The following is a 21,966-nucleotide window of genomic DNA, read 5'->3' as shown; positions in this document are numbered from 1 at the left end:
ATAAACGCTTCATCTGATTTTGTCGACCGCCGTGTCCTTAGAAAGCTGTTAGTGTAAAACTAAATTGGTATGAATTACAGGCATGTAACTTGAATAGTACATGAGTTATTGGAGGTCAAAGTGGCCGATTACTCTCGATCGCGTCAGGCCATAAGTACTCCACAGTTTATTCGTCTGTATCTTTGTTTATATCCGATATATACTATTCATGAAGAAATTGGTTAAATATTTACTGTGTGTTAGAAAGCACAGAGACATTAGGCTCCTGGTCTACCTATTGCTTCTTTTCTTTTGATATATGTTTATTTAATTTTGTATGTATTTAATAATGTGTGTTAGAGCGTGGTTATAGTCCAGCCATAGGAATATTTATTTAATTTCAAGTTATTTAAATGTAAATCCAGTATTTCGAGTGTTTCAATATGTTTGTGAGTGCACGTTGGCTTGGAGACATGGAGGGAGCGCGCTAGCCAATCACAGCTCTCGTTACTATGAGAGACTATGGAGGTTGGGAAGGAGCATCGTTTCCAGACAGTGGAGCAGTTTGCGCATGGTCGCGGAGGATAGAAATATTTCGGAGTGCCGACCTGTGCTCTTGTGTGATTACTGAGGCTTCTGCAGTGAAGACGTAGTATGCGTTCAGAAGTGAATATCTCGCGAGCTATGTTGTTGTTCACAACTAATTACGTGAAGTGGGAATCTATTGTTTCCCTGTTATTCAGCTTATATTTCATTTAATTTCTGGACCATTTAATTGCAATCTTTCATTTATAAATTTATATATTACATTCATAATTCGCAATTGCCGAGTGATAGAAACCTTCGACCATTCGATTCATGTGTGTATTCTTATCGTATACTGTAGACTCAGCAGTATTTGGCCTGTAATGTGGTAAGTACGTATCGCAGCCCTTAGACAACGAAACCAGACCACACTTTTAGTATTGCAACGTCGAGTCTGAGGGTACGTAGTTGATGGCCACCTCATTTCATTCATTTATTATTTGAAAGCCTTCAATTGGGGGCTTGTCAAGGATTTGAGACCTGCAAAGTGGTAATTCCTTTGCTCTCTGTTATTCAGCATTCTATGCGAAGTGTAAGAACCTTTGCAAAACCAGTAGAGATTTCTGTAGAGTGAACCTCTCACAAAACACAGTGTGAGAACGACTTTTTCCGCAAGTAGGTTTCTGGAAATAGTGAAATTACGCAGTAATTTTCACAGCCAACACATGCTATCGATAGAGGTCCTAATGTATCACGTTAAAGGGAATTTGCATGGGGCTCAGAGGCTAAGTAAGTTGAGTGCAGGGAACAGTAGCGGTTAGCGAGTTTAACGGACAGCGGTATCGGAGACAGTTGGAACATTCGGTAACCGGCGGCAGCTACAATGACATCAGGCGACTTCTCCAGTGGCAGACGCAGTCCAGCAGCAGTACGACGGCAGTGTCTCCGAATACTCCAGGGCAGGCTTCAATCTCGTCTTCCACTACAACCTACGGCATCACCGTGGCAGAGGGAACCATCTCAGATCAGATAAGTGCCTGCGCAAATAGTGAGACAATGTGTGACTATGAAGTTGGAGCTCCATTTACAAATCTCGCGAATATAAAACAGTCACCTAGTATGTGTAATTCTGAAAACGGAAGAGAGCCTGTTAGTTCGAAATCAGAGCACGAAAGTGTAACTAGTAGGAATTCGGGTAAGGGGAATGAATGTGGGGCGATATGATGTCTCAGCTAATGCAAATGATCCAGGGAATGGCAAATAATATCAGTGCAGTTCGAACAGTTATGGGTACATTGAGAATAGGTATGGGCACATTGCAAACAGTTACGGATACAATTCGGACTGATATGGGTACAATGGGCACTGAAATAGGCTCCGCTGTGCAAGGGGAAGTTGAAAAAATTATGGGTAACCTTGAAAAAGCAATTGATGATGAATTAAAATGTGTCTGAATGGATGTGGGGAAAATTACAGACGAAGTTGTAATAGTAAAATCCAAAATCGAATCAGTGGAAAAAGATCTTGGGGAAAAATGGATAAGATACAGGCGGAACTTGGGGACAAGGTATATGACTGTATAAAAGCGCAAGATGCTCATAAAAGCAATGTAAATTTAGCAATTAGTGACATTGCCAATAGTGTAGGTGAGGGGGAGAAAGAAGTGGGCAAAATTAAAAATAAAACAGAGTCCAGTATCACTAGTGAAAATGAATTTAAAAAACAAATGCAACAGATAAAAAATGATTTAAATTCGTTAGCCTTCCAACAAGCGACGGCGGTCATAAATATCCCTTGAGCAAATACCGGATCTGTGAAACGTTACACAGATGATGGAAGATATCACCCAGTAAATTTCTTGGCTGTGCGTAGGGACGCTTTTGTTCACGGCATGTCGGACGAAGCGAAAATAAGATACATTAAACGGCATTTGGAGGGAGACCCACAGTCTTGGGCAAATGTTATATGTAGTTTGTGTTTTTAGAATAAATTTTGGAGCAAGACAAAACAGATGTGGATCCAAAATGAATTCTTAAACGGGCCGAGTTTCAAGTACGCTTATGGCACGATGAGAGATTTTTGCAAGCGCGAACTTGGCAAACTTATGCATGTGAAAAATCCGTTGGGGGTTTTAACGGAAATCACCAAGTTAAAAAGGCGATTACCTGAAGATTTGCAGTGGGATCTTGTCCATAGTCCATGTGACTCCGTGGGCGAATTTCTAGAATTTGTAGAATAATTAGAGAGGGCTATGAAGTTCAAACCTCAGAACAAACCGTATGGTAGTTATCAAAATGGCAATCCAAATAATCACCACCAAAATAATAATCGTGAGAGAAATCAAAGGGATTTCATGAAGATAGTAGCTGGAATGAGCAGAATGGTCGGAGAACGAACAGGAGTGATAACTTCCGTGAACGGGACCCAAGTAAAGAATGCAGATTTGACGGGGGAAATTCGCGTGAAGTGCAATCGCGTAACAACCGATCGAGAAACTGATGTTCACCACATCCCAGTTCCGGGGATGGCCATCTGAACAGGCGATGAAAAGGACTAGAGATAATGGTAATGGTAGAAATGTTGATAGGTTCGGAGAAAGGCAACAAATATGTAATATGGAGTATGTTAGAGAGGAAGGCTATATAGGTGGCTCTTTCAATAAAAACAGATGCTAAAGGCGGAAGCATAGATTTGTGAGACATTTAAGTAAAAGTAATGGGAATAAATTTGCGGGGAATGATGTAAGTTATGAATGTTGTAACAGTTCTGTCACTAAATGTAACTGGGTTTTCTCTTTTGATGCTAGTCAATTGTCAGGATGAGCATCACTGCAATGGGCATTTAATTCTAAAGCATTATGTCAGGGTGAAAATACTAAATAAATTAATTTTTCTCTCTTAACAACATGTGGGCAGGGTGGGTTCTTCCTTGGCTCGGGTATGAGGTAGAATGAAACAGCATTTTTACATAAGATAACTTTTATTGAAGATTTGTACAACTGTTTCCTTACTCGATGTCCTGGCTCTGAGAGCGGCAGCTGTGTCGTTTGCGAAGCCTTCTGCTGCGGCAGCGGCGGCGTCTGATTATGTGTGGCAGTGTGTATCTTGTCTCGCCGTCTCGCCCAGCTGACTGGAGACACGCAGCGCGAGGTGGCCCGTTTAATTATTGCGAGCGAAATCGTGCATCGGATGGTGATACCTTGGATGTGGCGTCCCAGAGTTTCTCTTCTCCAAGCGGCCGCGTGTGTTGTGCGTCGGCCGGTGGAGCGACGCGGTGGGGGAAGGCCAGTGTCCCGGACTCGAACAACGGACTCCCGCTTGCCAGTCTTCGGCTGTCAGATCTTCATCCCAGCTCACAGGTGACTGCTGATGTGAGACCGTCTCCTTCCCGTCCTCACGAGTCACCCGGGCACGTAAAAATCAGACTTCAAATACCTTTTAACTTCTGCCTTCTGGCGCCGAGGCTGCTGCTTGCTATTCCATTACAGCGGCGGACTTGGTGCGTCTGTGTATGATGTAGTCTCTTCTTGCATGACGGTCTTCAGCACCGAAACTGACTGAAAACTACTGCTACTCTTCTCTTCTTCCTTCGTCTGTCAGGCTCACTGCGTCTCGCGTATTTATTCACTTCAGTTTACTGGATGTGAACGACTTCACAGTCATTGCCTCTTCTGTCACGTTGAAAAGCTTCTCGAAGAATCTTCTTAACGTCGATCATTGGCTCTTGGAATGTAGGCGAGGGCCTTTGCTCACATGTGACAACTGAGAAACACGTGAGCCGGTCGTTGCCTCTTCTGTCACGTTGAAAAGCTTCTTGAAGACTCTTCTTAACGTCGGTCATTGGCTCTTGGAATGTAGGCGAGGGTCTTTGCTCACATGTGACAACTGAGAAACACGTGAGCCGGTCGGGCGATGCCCTGACGGCTGAATCGACAGCGTCCGCTTATGTGGAACTTTTCTGACTTCACGGTCATTGTCTCTTCTGCTCTGCTGTTCTGCCTGCTGTTTGCCAGTATGTAACTCTCTAAACTAAACCAAGTTTTTTATTTATATTCTAATTTCTACTTCACTTTGATTTCACTAATTTATTTACTTAAGTACCACTCAACAATGTGTAATGAATGAGTGTGTGAATGGTGATGAATGGAAATATTCAGTGGCTCAAAAAGAAGTTAAGAGGAGATGAATTTTGTGAAATCAAATTGTGTGTGGAGAGTTCTGAAGAGGTATTAGCAAACAGTAGCAATTTCAGTAAGGAAGGTGTTGCAGTAGCAAGTGTTTGTGAGTCGGCGAAAAGCGTCGATGTTAGTGAAGGTGGCGTAGCTTTGGTCTCGCCAACTGCAAGTGAGGGTGATTGTGCTTCAGCGGAAAGCGTCGATATTACTAACGGAGGCTTAGCGTTGGTCTCGCCAGCAGTCAAAGTTAAAAATGTATAGGAGGAGGTAGATGATTACTGTGTAAAGGAACAGAGTAATGATAAGTTATGTAATGATGTAAAAGCTACTGGTGTTGATACTTCGGAAGAAGGAATTTACGCGTTTGTAGTCACGAATGCAGGCGAAACGAAACTTATTGATGAATGTGTGGATCTAAAACGTTTGTCAGAGTGTGAATGTGAGAATGTATGTAAAGTAGGATCGGGGGCTCATCTGGATGAAATGCGAGTAGAAATGGCAGTGTGTGCTGATTTTTGTCCGATCACAGTGGAAGGTAGTAAGTGTAGAAGCCCCAAAATTGTACGACAAGGTAGCGGCAATTTGTGCGATGTAGCGGCGGAGGATAAAGTTGTGTACGATTCATGTCAAGTTAATTTTTAGATGGAGGAAAGTAAGGTTTCTGATGTGAAATTTTGTAGTGATTTAAACGGTGTATCAGCAGATAAGGTTGCTGAGATGATTATGGTGATGATGGCTTAGGCATCAATGTATCATTTCAGGAAGATAAAGTGTTTGACAGTGAACTGATGTGTAATTTTGTTGAAGCTGCAAGTGTCGATATTTTGGAGGGGAAAAACAGTAAAGTTGTGCATGCTGTGGGTAGTGAATCGGCCAAATGTGTGGAAGAACTAACAGAAAATTTAGAGAGGGCTGAAGTAAATGGTGTGTGTGTGGGGGTGGGGGTGGGGGGGGGGTTGTTTTGGGTAGGAGACCAGACTGCGAGGTCATCGGTCTCATCGGATTAGGGAAGAATGGGGAAGGAAGTCGGCCGTGCCCTTTCAAAGGAACCCTCCAGGCATTTGCCTGGAGCGATTTAGGGAAATCACGGAAAACCTAAATCAGGATGGCCGGACGCGGGATTGAACCGTCGTCCTCCCGAATGCGAGTCCAGTGTCTAACCACTGCGTCACCTCGCTCGGTAGTAAATGGTGTGGATGGGGATGGTTTGTGTAATCAAGTTCCTACAAATTGCTATATGAAGGAGGAGTGTGATTCTAGAGAGACTGATTGGCGTTGGTACGGTAGAACGTTACGGTCGTTGCTGCAGCATATGTGGAAACAAGAGAAGTTTAAAACTGTTAAGCGTATATAGAGAAAGGCAGAAGTGGAAAGTCGTTCTAATCTGTAATTAGTGGTAGTAATTTTGGAGGGATAACTTATATGTTTACTTGGGGATTAATTAGTAATTTGTTAGTTTATTGTGGCACTGTACATGTGCAAAAAGGGGAAAGTTTAGACACTGAGGGTCCGTGGAGGTCAGTGACCTCGTGGGTTTAAGTAAAATATGTATTAATTTATGCTTTGTATAAGAATGTGGCAAAGAATTTAGTGGTCAGTTTGAAGGATATTAAAATTGTGATTGTATGTATGCGCAATTTTTGTGTGTGGAGGTAGGAAGGATTTATTAAAGTCAATTAAATAGAACTTATGGAAATGTGAGCTTACTGTGATTCAGTCGTTTGCCTTGTGACTATGTTCCTAAAGTATCGTTTTCAACTGGAGGGAATGCTTAGCAAGGATCCTGGTTGATTTTGGGAAGTGGTTTGTTGACCGGTTTCTACTTTTTGTTTTCGTTGTAGACAGGTTTGTCACGATAAGCGATGGAACTCGGAATTCAGAGGCATTCACGTTTTCTGCGAGGCACTTAGTCAAAAGACTGATATGAGTTGACCAATACTTCGTGCTAAAATCCGTGTGAGCTTGTGTAGTGCCACGGAAAAATTAGTGCAAGAAGGCACCTTAGCGCTGAGTGAGTGACACAAGAAGTGCTTTCAAAATGACACATAAGTGAAAGTGCGTTTAAAAAACTTTCTTCCTTGTTAAAAAAAAATAAATAAAGTGTGTTCGCAACTGAAATGCAGGCATTTATTTAATATGCCGTTTCGTTCATAATTTGTATTAGTTTAAGATTATTTCGAAATTCATGCTGTTCCAACACCACTACAAAAATTTTTAAACACTATTGCTCTGGCGTTTTAATCATTTAATTCTATTCTTTGTAATTTGTTTATATGTACTAGTATGAACTGAAGGGTGCTACTTCTGAACATTCTGCTAGCCTGAATGTTAATAAGTGGAGGTGTGTGAGGTAACGAGCGAATTGTGGTGCCCTGAAAATATTCTAAGTTCGGGGTTGGCGGCCTTCGCTCGGGCCGCTCGGCAAGGCGCAGCTCGTTAGCAAGCACGTGATGCCGCACAACGGTCGGCCTCGTGGTCCATCGAGCACGTGGCTGGCAATTCCTTGGTGATGCTTTGTGAAACCTTAATGGCAGACATTTCACAGTTCGTATAGAAATTAATAGTAGCCAGATGAATCATGATACCTCAAAAAGAAACATGTACATTACTATTATTTGTACAACAATTCTGATGCCGTAATTAGATTTTCAATATCTTTATTAGTTTAAAGTTTAGTATCTGATGGTAAATTATACAAGTAATACCCAGCAACGAATTCTCAAAATATAAACGTTTCATCCGATTTTGTCGATCGGCGTGGCTTTAGAAAGCTGTTAGTGTAAACCTAAATTGGTATGAATTACAGGCATGTAACTTGAATAGTACATGAGTTATTGGAGGTCAAAGTGGCCAATTACTATCGATCGCGTCAGGCCATAAGTATGCCACAGTTACACGAAAAAACGGTAGCAGCATGCTTATAAATATATTTATTCGCCTATATCTTTCTTTATATCCGATATATACTATTCGTGAAGAAATTGATTAAATATTTACTGTGTGTTAGAAAGCACAGAGACATTAAGCTCCTGGCCTACCTTTTGCTTCTTTTCTTTTGATATATGTTTATTTAATTTTTTATATATTTAATAATGTGTGTTAGAGCGTGTTTATAGTTCAGCCATAGGAATATTTATTTAATTTCAAGTTATTTAAATGTAAATCCAGTATTTCGAGTGTTTCAATATGTTTGTGAGTGCACGTTGGCTTGGAGACATGGAGGGAGCGCGCTAGCCAATCACATCTCTCGTTACTATGAGAGACTATGGAGGTTGGGAAGGAGCATCGTTTCCAGACAGTGGAGCAGTTTGCGCATGGTCGCGGAGGATAGAAATATTTCGGAGTGCCGACCTGTACTCTTGTGTGATTACCGTGGCTTCTGCAGTGAAGACGTAGTATGCGTTCGGAAGTGAATATCTCGTGAGCTATGTTGTTGTTCGTAACTAATTACGTGAAGTAGGAATCTATTGTTTCCCTGTTATTCAACTTATATTTCATTTAACTGCTGGACCATTGACATCAGTATGCGTTTTGCAGAAATATACCGCATTCTCAAAAGTACTTGTACTATCGTACTCATCATTTAAAGTCGTTAAGATAGTACCTGCAGTTTTTTTAAATTGCAATCTTTCATTTATTAATTTATATATTACATTCATAATTCGCAATTGCCGAGTGGTAGAAACCTTCGACTATTTTCGATTCATGTGTGTATTCCTATTGTATTCTGTAGACTCAGCAGTATTTGGCCTGTAATGCGGCAACTACGTATCCCAGCCCCTAGACAACGAAACCAGCCAAAACTTTTAATATTGCAATGTTGAGTCGGAGCGTTCATAGTTGAGTGCCACCTCATTTCATTCATTTATTATTTGAAAGCCCGCAGCGTTATATTTATTATAGTATTGTAATAAAATTACTACTGGATTTCCCAGTAAGTGTCATCATATATTTATTACATAATATATGTGTGTATGGTATGCTGAGGGGTTGCAATCTTTGTAAATTCTTATTTTCTGATATTTTATTTCCATCTCCATTCTTATATTAATTCTTATTTCCTACTGGTATGTGCCGGCCGGGGTGGCCGGGCGGTTCTAGGCACTACGGTCGCAGGTTCGAATCCTGCGTCGGGTATGGGTATGTGTGTGTGATGTTCTTAGGTTAGTTAGGATTAAGTAGTTCTAAGTTCTAGGGGACTGATGACCACAGAAGTTTAGTCCCATAGTGCTCAGAGCCATTTGAACCTATTCGTATGTTTGTTCTTCAGAAAGTTTTGGTGAATTCTCTTGGATGATACCGATCGTAGAAACCTTCGAAACACAGAGGTCCTGAACACCACGAGTGTCGCGCAAAGGCAGAGGTTCTTCACAGTGACATTTCTTGGTGTGAATTTTCCTCGGGAACGGAACGTCGTTAACATTGTTGAAGATTTCGCGCGTTGGCACTAATTTCGCGGCAAACCGTACTTGATTGTGAATCAAGATACACTACAGAAATTTCACCGAAAACAAATTGAAATAATTTTCTCCTTTTTTGTTCAAATTCATTTTTTAGACATACAATTAGTTGACGAATAATTTCAACATTATATCAATATACACTGGAAAACATCCGTTTAGTAATCTTCAACAGACATGGGTATACAAACGAAAAACAGCAACGAAAGTAATAATTGGATTTCGAACACGGGCGCAAAATTAAGAAGTCGCGGCGCTAACCACTGCGTCAGCATCTCGTCTGACGATATCGCGCGATAAAAGGCACATACAGTACCTGGAAAAATGCCTCGAAAACTTTGACCGTCGATTTCTCAGAAACGGTAGAGTGTCTACGGATAAGACGAGACAGGTGTTCGCTTATTTTGACCCCTGTTCCACTGAGCGAAGTTTTTGGGAAATCTGGTTATGGCACTTCTCCCGTTCTCCTCGTGAGTTGGAGGTATTTAATGGCCACTTAACTTCAGGTGTCGTCTCAGTGTACATAAATTGCATTTCTCCTCGTTTCAGTATCTGCTGTTTGTAAGTGCTGCTTTTCCAATGAGCTGGAACACATTCTACAACTCCGTGCTTGGGAAGCCAGAGGAACAAGTCTCTGCTTGAATATTAGCTGTCGAGGAAGTATGTCCCTGTTCCAAAACGTATACTTGCCCTTAGTTATGGAACACAGTTTCTGTTATTGCGATTGCGCCTCTATACACGGTAAAATACATCTATATCTACATCTACATCCATACTCCGCAAGCCACCTGACGGTGTGTGGCGGAGGGTACTTTGAGTACCTCTGTCGGTTCTCCCTTCTATTCCAGTCTCGTATTGTTCGTGGAAAGAAAGATTGTCGATATGCCTCTGTGTGGGCTCGACTCTCTTTGATTTTAGCCTCATGGTCTCTTCGCGAGATATACATAGGAGGGAGCAATATACTGCTTGACTCCTCGGTGCAGGTATGTTCTCGAAACTTCAACAAAAGCCTGTACCGAGTTACTGAGCGTCTCTCCTGAAGAGTCTTCCACTGGAGTTTATCTATCATCTCCGTAACGCTTTCGCGATTACTAAATGATCCTGTAATGAAGCGCGCTGCCCTCCGTTGGATCTTCTCTATGTCTTCTATCAACCCTATCTGGTACGGATCCCACACTGGTGAGCAATATTCAAGCAGTGGGAGAACAAGTGTACTGTAACCTACTTCCTTTGTTTTCGAATTGCACTTCCTTAGGATTCTTACAATGAATCTCAGTCTGGCATCTGCTTTACCGACGATCAACTTTATATGATCATTCCATTTTAAATCACTCCTAATGCCTACTCCCGGATAATTTATGGAATTAACTGCTTCCAGTTGCTGACCTGCTTTATTGTTGTTGTTGTTGTTGTTGTGGTTTTCAGTCCTGAGACTGGTTTGATGCAGCTCTCCACGCTACTCTATTCTGTGCAAGCTACTTCATTTCCCAGTACCTACTGCAACCTACATCCTTCTGAATCTGCTTAGTGTATTCATCTCTTGCTCTCCCTCTACAATTTGTACCCTCCACGCTGCCCTCCAATGCTAAATTTGTGATCCCTTGATGCCTCAGAACATGTCCTACAATCCGGTCCCTACTTCTTGTCAAGTTGTGCCACAAACTCCTCTTCTCCCCAATTCTGTTCAATACCTCCTCATTAGTTATGTGATCTACCCATCTAATCTTCAGCATTCTTCTGTAACATCACATTTCGAAAGCTTCTATTCTCTTCTTGTCCAAACTATTTATCGTCCATGTTTCACTTCCATACATGGGTACACTCCATACAAATACTTTCAGAAGTGACTTCCTAACACTTAAATCTATACTCGATCTTAACAAATTTCTCTTCTTGAGAAATGCTTTCCTTGCCATTGCCAGTCTACATTTTATATCCTCTCCACTTCGACCATGATCACTTATTTTGCTCCCCAAATAGCAAAACTCCTTTACTACTTTAAGTGTCTCATTTCCTAATCTAATTCCCTCATCATCACCCGACTTAATCCGACAACAATCCATTATCCTTGTTTTCCTTTTGTTGATGTTCATCTTATATCCTCCTTTCAAGGCACTGTCCATTCCGTTCAACTGTTCTTCCAAGTCCTTTGCTGACTCTGACAGAATTACAATGTCATCGGCGAACCTCAAAGTTTTTATTTCTTCTCCATGGATTTTGATACCTGCTCCAAATTTTTCTTTCGTTTCCTTTACTGCTTGCTCAATATACAGATTGAATAACATCGGGGAGAGGCTACAACCCTGTTTCACTCCCTTCCCAACCACTGCTTCCCTTTCATGTCCCTCGACTCTTATAACTGACATCTGGTTTCTGTAAAAATTGTAAATAGTCTTTCGCTCGCTGTATTTTACCCCTGCCACCTTCAGAATTTGAAAGAGAGTATTCCACTCAACATTGTCAAAAGCTTTCTCTAAGTCTACAAATGCTAGAAACGTAGGTTTGCCTTTCCTTAATCTTTCTTCTAAGATAAGTCGTAAGGTCAGTATTGCCTCACGTGTTCCAACATTTCTACGGAATCCAAACTGATCTTCCCCTAGGTCGGTTTCTACCAGTTTTTCCACTCGTCTGTAAAGAATTCGCGTTAGTATTTTGCAGGTGTGACTTATTAAACTGATGGTTCCGTAATTTTCACATCTGTCATCACCTGCTTTCTTTGAGATTGGAATTATTATATTCTTCTTGAAGTCTGAGGGTATTTCGCCTGTCTCATACATCTTTCTCACCAGATGGTAGAGGTTTGTTAGGACTGGTTCTCCCAAGGCCGTGAGTAGTTCTAATGGAATGTTGTCTACTCCCGGGGCCTTGTTTCGTCTCAGGTCTTTCAGTGCTCTGTCAAACACTTCACTCAGTATCGTATCTCCCATTTCATCTTCTTCTATATCCTCTTCCATTTCCATAATATTGTCCTCAAGTACATCGCCTTTGTGTAGACCCTCTATATATTTCTTCCACCTACTGTACTGTAGCTAAATGATAAAGGATCTTTCTTTCTATGTATTCGCAGCACATTACACTTGTCTACATTGAGATTCAATTGCCATTCCCTGCACCATTAGTCAATTCGTTGCAGATCCTCTTGCATTTCAGTACAATTTTCCATTGTTACAACCTCTTGATATACTACAGCATCATCCGCAAAAAGCCTCAGTTGACTTCCGATGTTATACACAAGGTCATTTATGTATATCGTGAATAGCAACGGTCACTCCCCTGCGGCACACCTGAAATCACTCTTACTTCGGAAGACTCCTCTCCATTGAGAATGACATGCTGCGTTCTGTTATCTCTTCAATCCAATCACACAACTGGTCTAATAGTCCATATGCTCTTACTTTGTTCATTAAACGACTGTGGGCGACTGTATCGAACGCCTTGCGGAAGTCAAGAAACTCGGCATCTACCTGGGAACCGGTGTCTGTGGCCCTCTGAGTCTCGTCGACGAATAGCGCGGGCTGGGTTTCACACGATCGTCTTTTTCGAAACCCATGCTGATTCCTACAGAGTAGATTTCTAGTCTCCAGAAAAGTCGTTATACTTGAACATAATACGTGTTCCAAAATACACTCCTGGAAATTGAAATAAGAACACCGTGAATTCATTGTCCCAGGAAGGGGAAACTTTATTGACACATTCCTGGGATCAGATACATCACATGATCACACTGACAGAACCACAGGCACATAGACACAGGCAACAGAGCATGCACAATGTCGGCACTAGTACAGTGTATATCCACCTTTCGCAGCAATGCAGGCTGCTATTCACCCATGGAGACGATCGTAGATGCTGGATGTAGTCCTGTGGAACGGCTTGCCATGCCATTTCCACCTGGCGCCTCAGTTGGACTAGCGTTCGTGCTGGACGTGCAGACCGCGTGAGACGACGCTTCATCCAGTCCCAAACATGCTCAACGGGGGACAGATCCGGAGATCTTGCTGGCCAGGGTAGTTGACTTACACCTTCTAGAGCACGTTGGGTGGCACGGGATACATGCGGACGTGCATTGTCCTGTTGGAACAGCAAGTTCCCTTGCCGGTCTAGGAATGGTAGAACGATGGGTTCGATGACGGTTTGGATGTACCGTGCACTATTCAGTGTCCCCTCGACGATCACCAGTGGTGTACGGCCAGTGTAGGAGATCGCTCCCCACACCATGATGCCGGGTGTTGGCCCTGTGTGCCTCGGTCGTATGCAGTCCTGATTGTGGCGCTCACCTGCACGGCGCCAAACACGCATACGACCGTCATTGGCACCAAGGCAGAAGCGACTCTCATCGCTGAAGACGACACGTCTCCATTCGTCCCTCCATTCACGCCTGTCGCGACACCACTGGAGGCGGGCTGCACGATGTTGGGGCGTGAGCGGAAGACGGCCTAACGGTGTGCGGGACCGTAGCCCAGCTTCATGGAGACGGTTGCGAATGGTCCTCGCCGATACCCCAGGAGCAACAGTGTCCCTAATTTGCTGGGAAGTGGCGGTGCGGTCCCCTACGGCACTGCGTAGGATCCTACGGTCTTGGCGTGCATCCGTGCGTCGCTGCGGTCCGGTCCCAGATCGACGGGCACGTGCACCTTCCGCCGACCACTGGCGACAACATCGATGTACTGTGGAGACCTCACGCCCCACGTGTTGAGCAATTCGGCGGTACGTCCACCCGGCCTCCCGCATGCCCACTATACGCCCTCGCTCAAAGTCCGTCAACTGCACATACGGTTCACGTCCACGCTGTCGCGGCATGCTACCAGTGTTAAAGACTGCGATGGAGCTCCGTATGCCACGGCAAACTGGCTGACACTGACGGCGGCGGTGCACAAATGCTGCGCAGCTAGCGCCATTCGACGGCCAACACCGCGGTTCCTGGTGTGTCCGCTGTGCCGTGCGTGTGATCATTGCTTGTACAGCCCTCTCGCAGTGTCCGGAGCAAGTATGGTGGGACTGACACACCGGTGTCAATGTGTTCTTTTTTCCATTTCCAGGAGTGTACTACAACTGATAGACGTTAGAGATATAGGTCTATAGCTCTGCACATCTGTTCGACTTCCCTTCTTGAAAACGGGGATGACCTGTGCCCTTTTCCAATCCTTTGGAACGCTACGCTCTTCTAGAGACCTACGGTACACCGCTGCAAGAAGGGGGGCAAGTTCCTTCGTGTACTCTGTGTAAAATCGAAATGGTATTCCATCAGGTCCAGCGGCCTTTCCTCTTTTGAGAGATTTTATGTGTTTTTCTATCCCTCTGTGATCTATTTCGATATCTACCATTTTGTCATCAAACACAGCCAAACCAGCGACGTTGTGCCAACTGCGGTGGGTCCCATGCGGCAAACTTCAGACAGTGCAACTCATACAAACAGGCGCTGAAGCGAAAACAAGACAGAAGTAGGGTACTGTACGACATACCACGCCCAAGGCCAGCGCCGAACCCAGTAAGGAACGGCGTAACGTTTGCCACGGTTGCACGCCCTGGCGGAACGGCACAGGCTGCGGAACCTCAGCGCCCTACACACACACGTGAAACAACCGCTGCAACAGCCACACAACAGCCACAGACAACACCTGAAACCCAACAAGCATCGGTACCGACACCTATGCCCCCAAACAACACGACCCCACTCCCGGAAATCACGAGCTGCGAAGAAACGCACCATATACAAGAAAACACATCCACACAAGAACCCCCCGAACCCCAAGCCCAGAGGAGGAATAGACGAACACGAAAACACAGGGCGGGGAACACGAAATCACCACAACAGGCCACGCAGCAACAACAGAACAGCAACACACAGGAAAACAGTCAACAAGACACCGAGACTGTAACTCACACTACCATCCCCCTCACCACAGAAGTAACTCAGGCGCCACAACCTCTACCACGAAACACAAATGCCGCCCCAAACAACACACCAATACCTGCACAAGCGGCCGCTAACACCACAACAGCATCTCAGGCTGCCACACCTAACACCAACACATCATCTGGGGGAATACTGGAAACACTATTCCCCCGACACACGACCATTGAAATCCTTACCAAGGTGCTGATGGCCGTCACTACACTCATCACCCAGCTCATGAGCGCCGAACCCGGGCAATACTGGGCTGTCATACACACTGCCATCACAACACTCTTTCACACTCTTACATGAATAATACGCCACACCCGGCCCATAACGCAGACCCGCACACACTATCACGGATCCTGTTCTGGAATGCAGACTCGATCCACAACAAAAGGGCAGAATTTGCCGCGTTCATGGAGCGCAAGGGAATCCTTGTCGCGCTACTGAGCGAGACTAAACTTAAACCGCACAAACAATTAAACTTTCCTGGCTACTGTGTCTATCGTACCGACCGACCGGGCGGCGCCGTGGCAGGTGGAACTGCAATCGTCATACACAAAGACATTGAGCACACAAACATAGAGCTCCCTGAACTGGAAAAAATCGAGGCTACGGCCGTCAGAGTCAAGTTCAACGGAGCCTACACCACACTGATATCGGTATACAACAGCCCTGTAGGCATTTCAACACGCGATATCAGCACACTACTCAACATTTCACCGCGAGTAATAGTCGCTGGAGATCTGAACGCAAAACACCCAGAATGGAATTCACGCATACGAAATCCCAACGGCAAAAAACTGTACGAACATTCACTTGGCAGAAACTACATCATACTAGCGCCGACTGAACCGACGCACATTCCCTATCAGAGGGGACACAGGCCAGACGTGATAGACATGGCCCTCATCAAGGGCATTACATCGACACTCAACGTTTCCATTGAAAACGATCTGCCCTCAAACCACCAACCTGTAATACTATACATTGAGGAAACACTGCAGCACATGGAACATCGTAAGATGTTGGACTACGGGCGTGCGGATTGGACAAGGTTCAAGCAAACGCTCGATAGCCACATCCCACCTATACACGAAATTAATGAAACAGCACAAATTGACGAGGCAGTAGAAACCCTCACTAACGCCGTCCAGGACGCAATGGCAGGCACCATACCTGATCGCACCTCACAACAACGCAGTGCGGCCCTGCCCCAGGAAATCCTGGGCCTAATCTCGATGAGGAATCGCCTCAGGAGACAATGGCAGCGCACCAGGCGTCCGTACTTCAAACGGCACATTAACAGACTACAGGGCATCATACACGATAAAATACAAACACATAGAACACAACAGTGGAACCACAAACTCGAAGGGCTGGACACCACACGACCTGGCGTGTGGCAACTAGCCCGACACTTCACCAGGGAGAAAATATACACGCCAACACTTCAAGGGCCCGACGGACCTGCATACTCAGCGGAAGAGAAAGCAGAACTAATGGCCCGAACACTCGCAGCGTCATTCACACCGAACCTGGTACCATCAGATCCAGCGTTCACACTTCTACTGACCAAGAGGTTACACGCATTCTAGCCCAACCATCGCGCGACGACATTCGACATGCTAGCACATCCGAAGTCTCCTGGGCCATAATGCATTCCGCTGCTAGGAAAGCCCCTGGTCATTATGGCATTAAAAACCGTGTCCTCCAGGAGTTCACGGATAAAGCAACTGAGTACCTAACACACATAACGAATGCCATACTAAAACACCAACACTTCCCCGCCTTTTGGAAGAGGGCCAAGGTCCTGATGTTCAGGAAGCCGGGGAAAGACCACAGCCTCCCACAAAATTACTGACCCATCAGCCTTCTGAGCTCGCTCAGTAAGATTGTTGAGAAGGTGATTCTCAAACGCATCACTAGGCACTGCATAACAAATGACATCCTGAGACCGGAGCAATTCGGCTTCAGAAATCACCACTCCACAACACAACAACTCCTACGGGTCCTTGAACACATAACACATGGCTTCAACATAAACAAAGCTACAGGGGCAGTGTTCCTGGACATCGAAAAGGCTTTCGACCGTCTATGGCACAACGGCCTCATCCGCAAACTCAGCGACGCGGGATTCCCCGACGGGCTGCTGCGTCTGATACACTCATACCTCACAGACAGGAGTTTCAACACTGACGTGCAGGGAAAACAGTCAACACGACACGGTATACACGCGGGAGTACCCCAGGGAAGCATCCTAGGGCCCCTACTGTTGAACCTCTACATAAACGATCTCCCAACCACACACAACACAATGATGGCAATCTACGCGGATGACACAGCCATCCTTGCGCAAGATTGGAAACCATCAAACATTACGTCACGCCTACAGACTGCACTCAGAGTGGCCGAGCCTTGGTTGGAGAAATGGCGTGTTAGAGTAAACGTCGACAAGTGCGAAGCCGTTCTGTTCACGAGAAGACCGAAACAACTGCGCAAACACCGCTACTGCAGACCAATAATTCTACATGCACGTCCAATACGTTTCCGCGAGAAAGTCAAATACCTCGGTATCTGGCTGGACCGGAAATTACTCTGGGGGGACCACATACAACACATGACCAACCGAACTAGCGCGAGGCTCAAACAGCTCTATCCTATGCTCAACAGGCGTAGCACACTGAACAGAAGGGTGTCGAGGTCCATGTACATGACACTTATCCGACCCCTGATGACGTACGCAGCTCCCGTCTGGGGATACGCTGCGCCTACACGCCTGCGCCGTCTGCAGCTCATACAAAACAAGGTACTCAAAATCATAAGCAATGCTCCACGATACACACGCATCGCGGACCTTCACCGGGAATACCGACTTGAGACTCTCACGGAGGTAATCCACAAACTCACCACAAGACTATACAGAAACTCCAGACATTCGCAGAACCCGTTTATTCTGAATCTGGGGAACTACGACCACAACCATAGATGGAAACATAAAAGACCAAAAGACATACTTGCAAGGACATAACATCTATGGCCAAGCTTACGCAAACATAACGGCACAGGCGAGCCCCTGTTAATCAGACGCATTTACTGGATATCCAGCTGAAATACACTGCCGAATACCTGGCACCATACAGGGAAGCCGTACCGTACACTGCATGCAAACAATCTCCACACATCCCCCACACAGTGAGATGATCTATGGCCGATCTCCCACTACTGTATAACGATATTGATTGTTCCAGGAAAGTAGCAGCCGCAGCAACTGGGACACATCGCCATCGCCTGTCACGGTAATGATGCGTGACACCTATACTAACAAATCCAACCTTGCATGAACTATCGCAGCTAGTAAGCCACTACTGCTCTTATTACCCATCCCACTGTCGCAGAGGTTTTTTTTCCCCACGGCACGAGCCATGGCACTTTTTTCCCTCTGCTCTTCAAATCGCTACCCTCACTCGCGTTTCGTCCACTATCTATCACCTGATGGACCGTGTTAATGCGTAGCCTTACCCAGACGCACGGACAACATCACAGCCCAGCATCCTATGATCCACCCACTAGATAACTAACATGTTTACGGAGGTGACAGTAGAACTTTTGGTTTGGTCACCACGTTGGTGCGGGCGTGGAGGGGCCCCATCTCTATTGTGCGACAATCTAGAGAAGGAACTACAGTGCAGTCTTTCTCTGTGAAACAGCTTTGGAAAAAGACAGTTAGTATTTCGGCCTTTAGTCTGTCATCCTCTGTTTCAGTACCATTTTGGTCACAGAGTGTCTGGACATTTCGTTTTGATCCAAATTTCTTAGGATTTTCTGCCAAGTCAGTACATAGAACTTTACTTTCGAATTCATTGAAAATTGTGCAGTACAGGTGAGTTTGTTGGAGACCAACTATGTTCAGTTGAATCAGTTTTTTAACGAATATTCACCATTTGAACTTATTTTATCAACAGTAGTACTAGTTTGCCCCTCCATTTCCATGAACCATGGACCTTGCCGTTGGTTGGGAGAGAGATATATGTTGAGAGGCCAGACAAACGTGTGGGTCTTGAAGAGGGGCAGCATCATATTCAGTAATTGCTGGGGCAACAGTCTGTATGATTGACGGATTTGGCCTTGTGACATCAACAAAAACGGCCTTGCTGTGCTAGCACTGCGAACGGCAGAAAGCAAGGATAAACTACAGCCGTAATTCTTCCCGAGGGCATGCAGCTTTACTGTATGGTTAAATGATGATGGAGTCCTCTTGGGTAAAATATTCCGGAGGTAGAGTAGTCCCCCATTCAGATTTCCGGACGGGGACTACTCAGGAGGACGTCGATACCAGGAGAAACAAAACTGGCGTTCTACGGATGGGAGCGTTCAATGCAGGTAGGTTAGAAAATTTAAAAAGGGAAATGGATAGGTAAGAGACAGATATCGTGGGAATTAGTGAAGTCCGGTGCCAGGAGGAACAAGACTTCTGTTCAGGTGAATACGGGGCTATAAATACAAAGTCAAATAACGGTAATGCAGGATAAGTTTTTATAATGAATAAAAAATAGGAACGCGGATAAGCTACTACGAACAGCATAGTGAACGCATTATTGTAGCCAAGACAGACACGAAGCCCACGCCTACCACAGTAGTACAAGTTCATATGCCAACTAGCTCCGCAGATGTTGAAGAGATTGAAGAAAAGTATGATGCGATAAATCAATTTATTCAGGTTGTTGAGGGAGACAAAACTTTAATAGTCGTGGGAGACTGGAATTCGATAGTAAGAAAAGGAAGACAAGGAAAAGTAGCAGGTGAATATGGAATGGGGATAAGGAATGAAAGAAGAAGCCGCCTGGTAGAATTTTGCACAGAGTATGACTTAAGCATAGCTATAACTTGGTTTAAGAATCATGAATGAAGGTTGTACGCATGGAAGAGGCCTGGAGACACCGGAACGTTTCAGATAGATTATATAATGATAAGACAGAGATTTTGGAACCGGGTTTTAAATTGTAAGCCATTTTCAGGTGCAGATTTGGACTCTGATCACAATTTATTAGTTATGAACTGTAGATTAAAACTGAAGAAACTGCACAAAGGTAGGAATCTAAGGAGATGGGACCTGGATAAACTGCAAGAACCAGAGGTTGCATATAGTTTCAGGGAGAGCATTAGGGAATGGTTGACAAGAATAGGGGAAATAAATACAGTAGAAGGAGAATGGGTAGCTTTGAGAGATGAAATAGTGAAGGCAGCAGAGGATCAAGTAGGTAAAAAGACGAGGGCTAATAGAAATCCTTGGGTGACATAAGAGATATTGAATTTAATTGATGAAAGGAGAAAATATAAAAACGCAGTAAATGAAGCAAGCGAAAAGGAATACACATTTCTCAAAAATGTGATCGGCAGGAGGAGCAAAATGGCTAATAAGGGATGGCGAGAGGATAGGTGTAAGTAAGTAGAAGCGTATATTACTAGGGGTAAGATAGATACTGCCGACAGGAAATTAAAGATACCTTTGAAGAAAAGAAAACTGCTTGTATGAGTGTCAAGAGCTCAGAGGGAAAACCAATCCTAAGCAAAGCAGAAAGGTGGAAGAGGTACATAGAGGGTCTACGAAAGGGCGATGTACTTGAGTGCAATATTATGGAAGTGGAGAAGGACGTAGATGAAGATGAAATGCGAGATTTGATATTGGTTGAGGAATTCGACAGAGCACTGAAAGACCTAATTCGAAACGAGGCCCCGGGAGTAGATAACATTCCATTAGAACTACTGACAGCCTTGGGAGAGCCTCCCATGACAAACTCTTGCATCTGGTGAGCAAGATGTATGAGATAGGCGAAAGACCTTCAGGCTTCAAGAAGAATATAATATTTCCAATTCTAAAGAAAGAAGGTGTTGACAGGTGTGAAAATTACCGAACTACCAGTTTAATAAGTCATGGTGGCAAAATACTAGCACGAATTCTTTACAAACAAATGGAAAACTGGTAGAAGCCGACCTCGGGGAAGATCAGTTTGGATTCCGTAAAAATGTAGGAACACGCGAGGTAATACCGACTCTGCGACTTACCTTAGAAGATAGGTTAAGGAAAGGCAAACCTACGTTCCTAGCATTTGTAAAGTTAGAGAAAGCTTTTGACAATGTTGACTCGAATACTCGCTTTCAAATTCTGAAGGTGGCAGGTGAAAAGTGCATGGGGCGAAAGGCTACTTACAATTTGTACAGACACCAGACGGCTGTTGCAAGAGTCGAGGGCATGAAAGTGAAGCAGTGGTTGAGAAGGAAGTGAGACAGGTTTGTAGCCTATCCCTCATGTTATTCATTTCTTTTATTGAGCAAGCAGTAAAGAGAACAAAAGAAAAATTCGGAGTAGGAATTAAAATCCATGGAGAATAAATCAAAACTTTGAGGTTTGACGACAACATTGTAATTCTGTCAGAGACAGCAAAGGACCTGGAAGAGCAGTTGAACGGAATGGACGGTGTCTTGAAAGGAGGATATAAGATGAACAACAACAAAAGCAAAACGAGGATAATGGAATGTAGTTGAATGAAATCAGATGATGATGAGGGAATTAGATTAGGAAATGAGACTTTTAAAGTAGTAAATGAGTTTTGCTATTTGGGGAGCAAAATAACTGATGATGGTCGAAGTAGAGAGGATATAAAATGTAGATTGGCTATGGCAACGAAAGTGTTTCTGAAGAAGAGGAATTTCTTAACCTCGAGTATAGATTTAAGTGTTAGGAAGTCTTTTCTGAAAGTATTTGTGTTGAGTGTAGCCATGTATGGAAGTGAAAAGTGGGCGATAAACAGTGTAGGCGAGTAGAGAATAGAAGCTTTCGGAATGTGGAGCTACAGAAGAATGCTGAAGATTAGATGGGTAGATGACGTAACTAATGAGGAGGTAATGAATAGAACTGGGGAGAAGAG

General features: G+C 44.3%; 1 protein-coding gene across 1 annotated transcript in view; it reads left to right on the top strand.

Annotated features, from left to right (window-relative positions):
- LOC126184355 (uncharacterized) overlaps positions 1-21,966 on the top strand; it is a 186,579-nt gene that overhangs the window by 46,064 nt on the left and 118,549 nt on the right. The window lies entirely within an intron of this gene.

The sequence above is a fragment of the Schistocerca cancellata genome, chromosome 4, assembly GCF_023864275.1.
Source record: "Schistocerca cancellata isolate TAMUIC-IGC-003103 chromosome 4, iqSchCanc2.1, whole genome shotgun sequence".
Taxonomy (NCBI): Eukaryota; Metazoa; Arthropoda; class Insecta; order Orthoptera; family Acrididae; genus Schistocerca; species Schistocerca cancellata.
The sequence above is the reverse complement of the archived record's forward strand: the minus strand, read 5'-3'. Positions and strand labels throughout refer to the sequence as shown.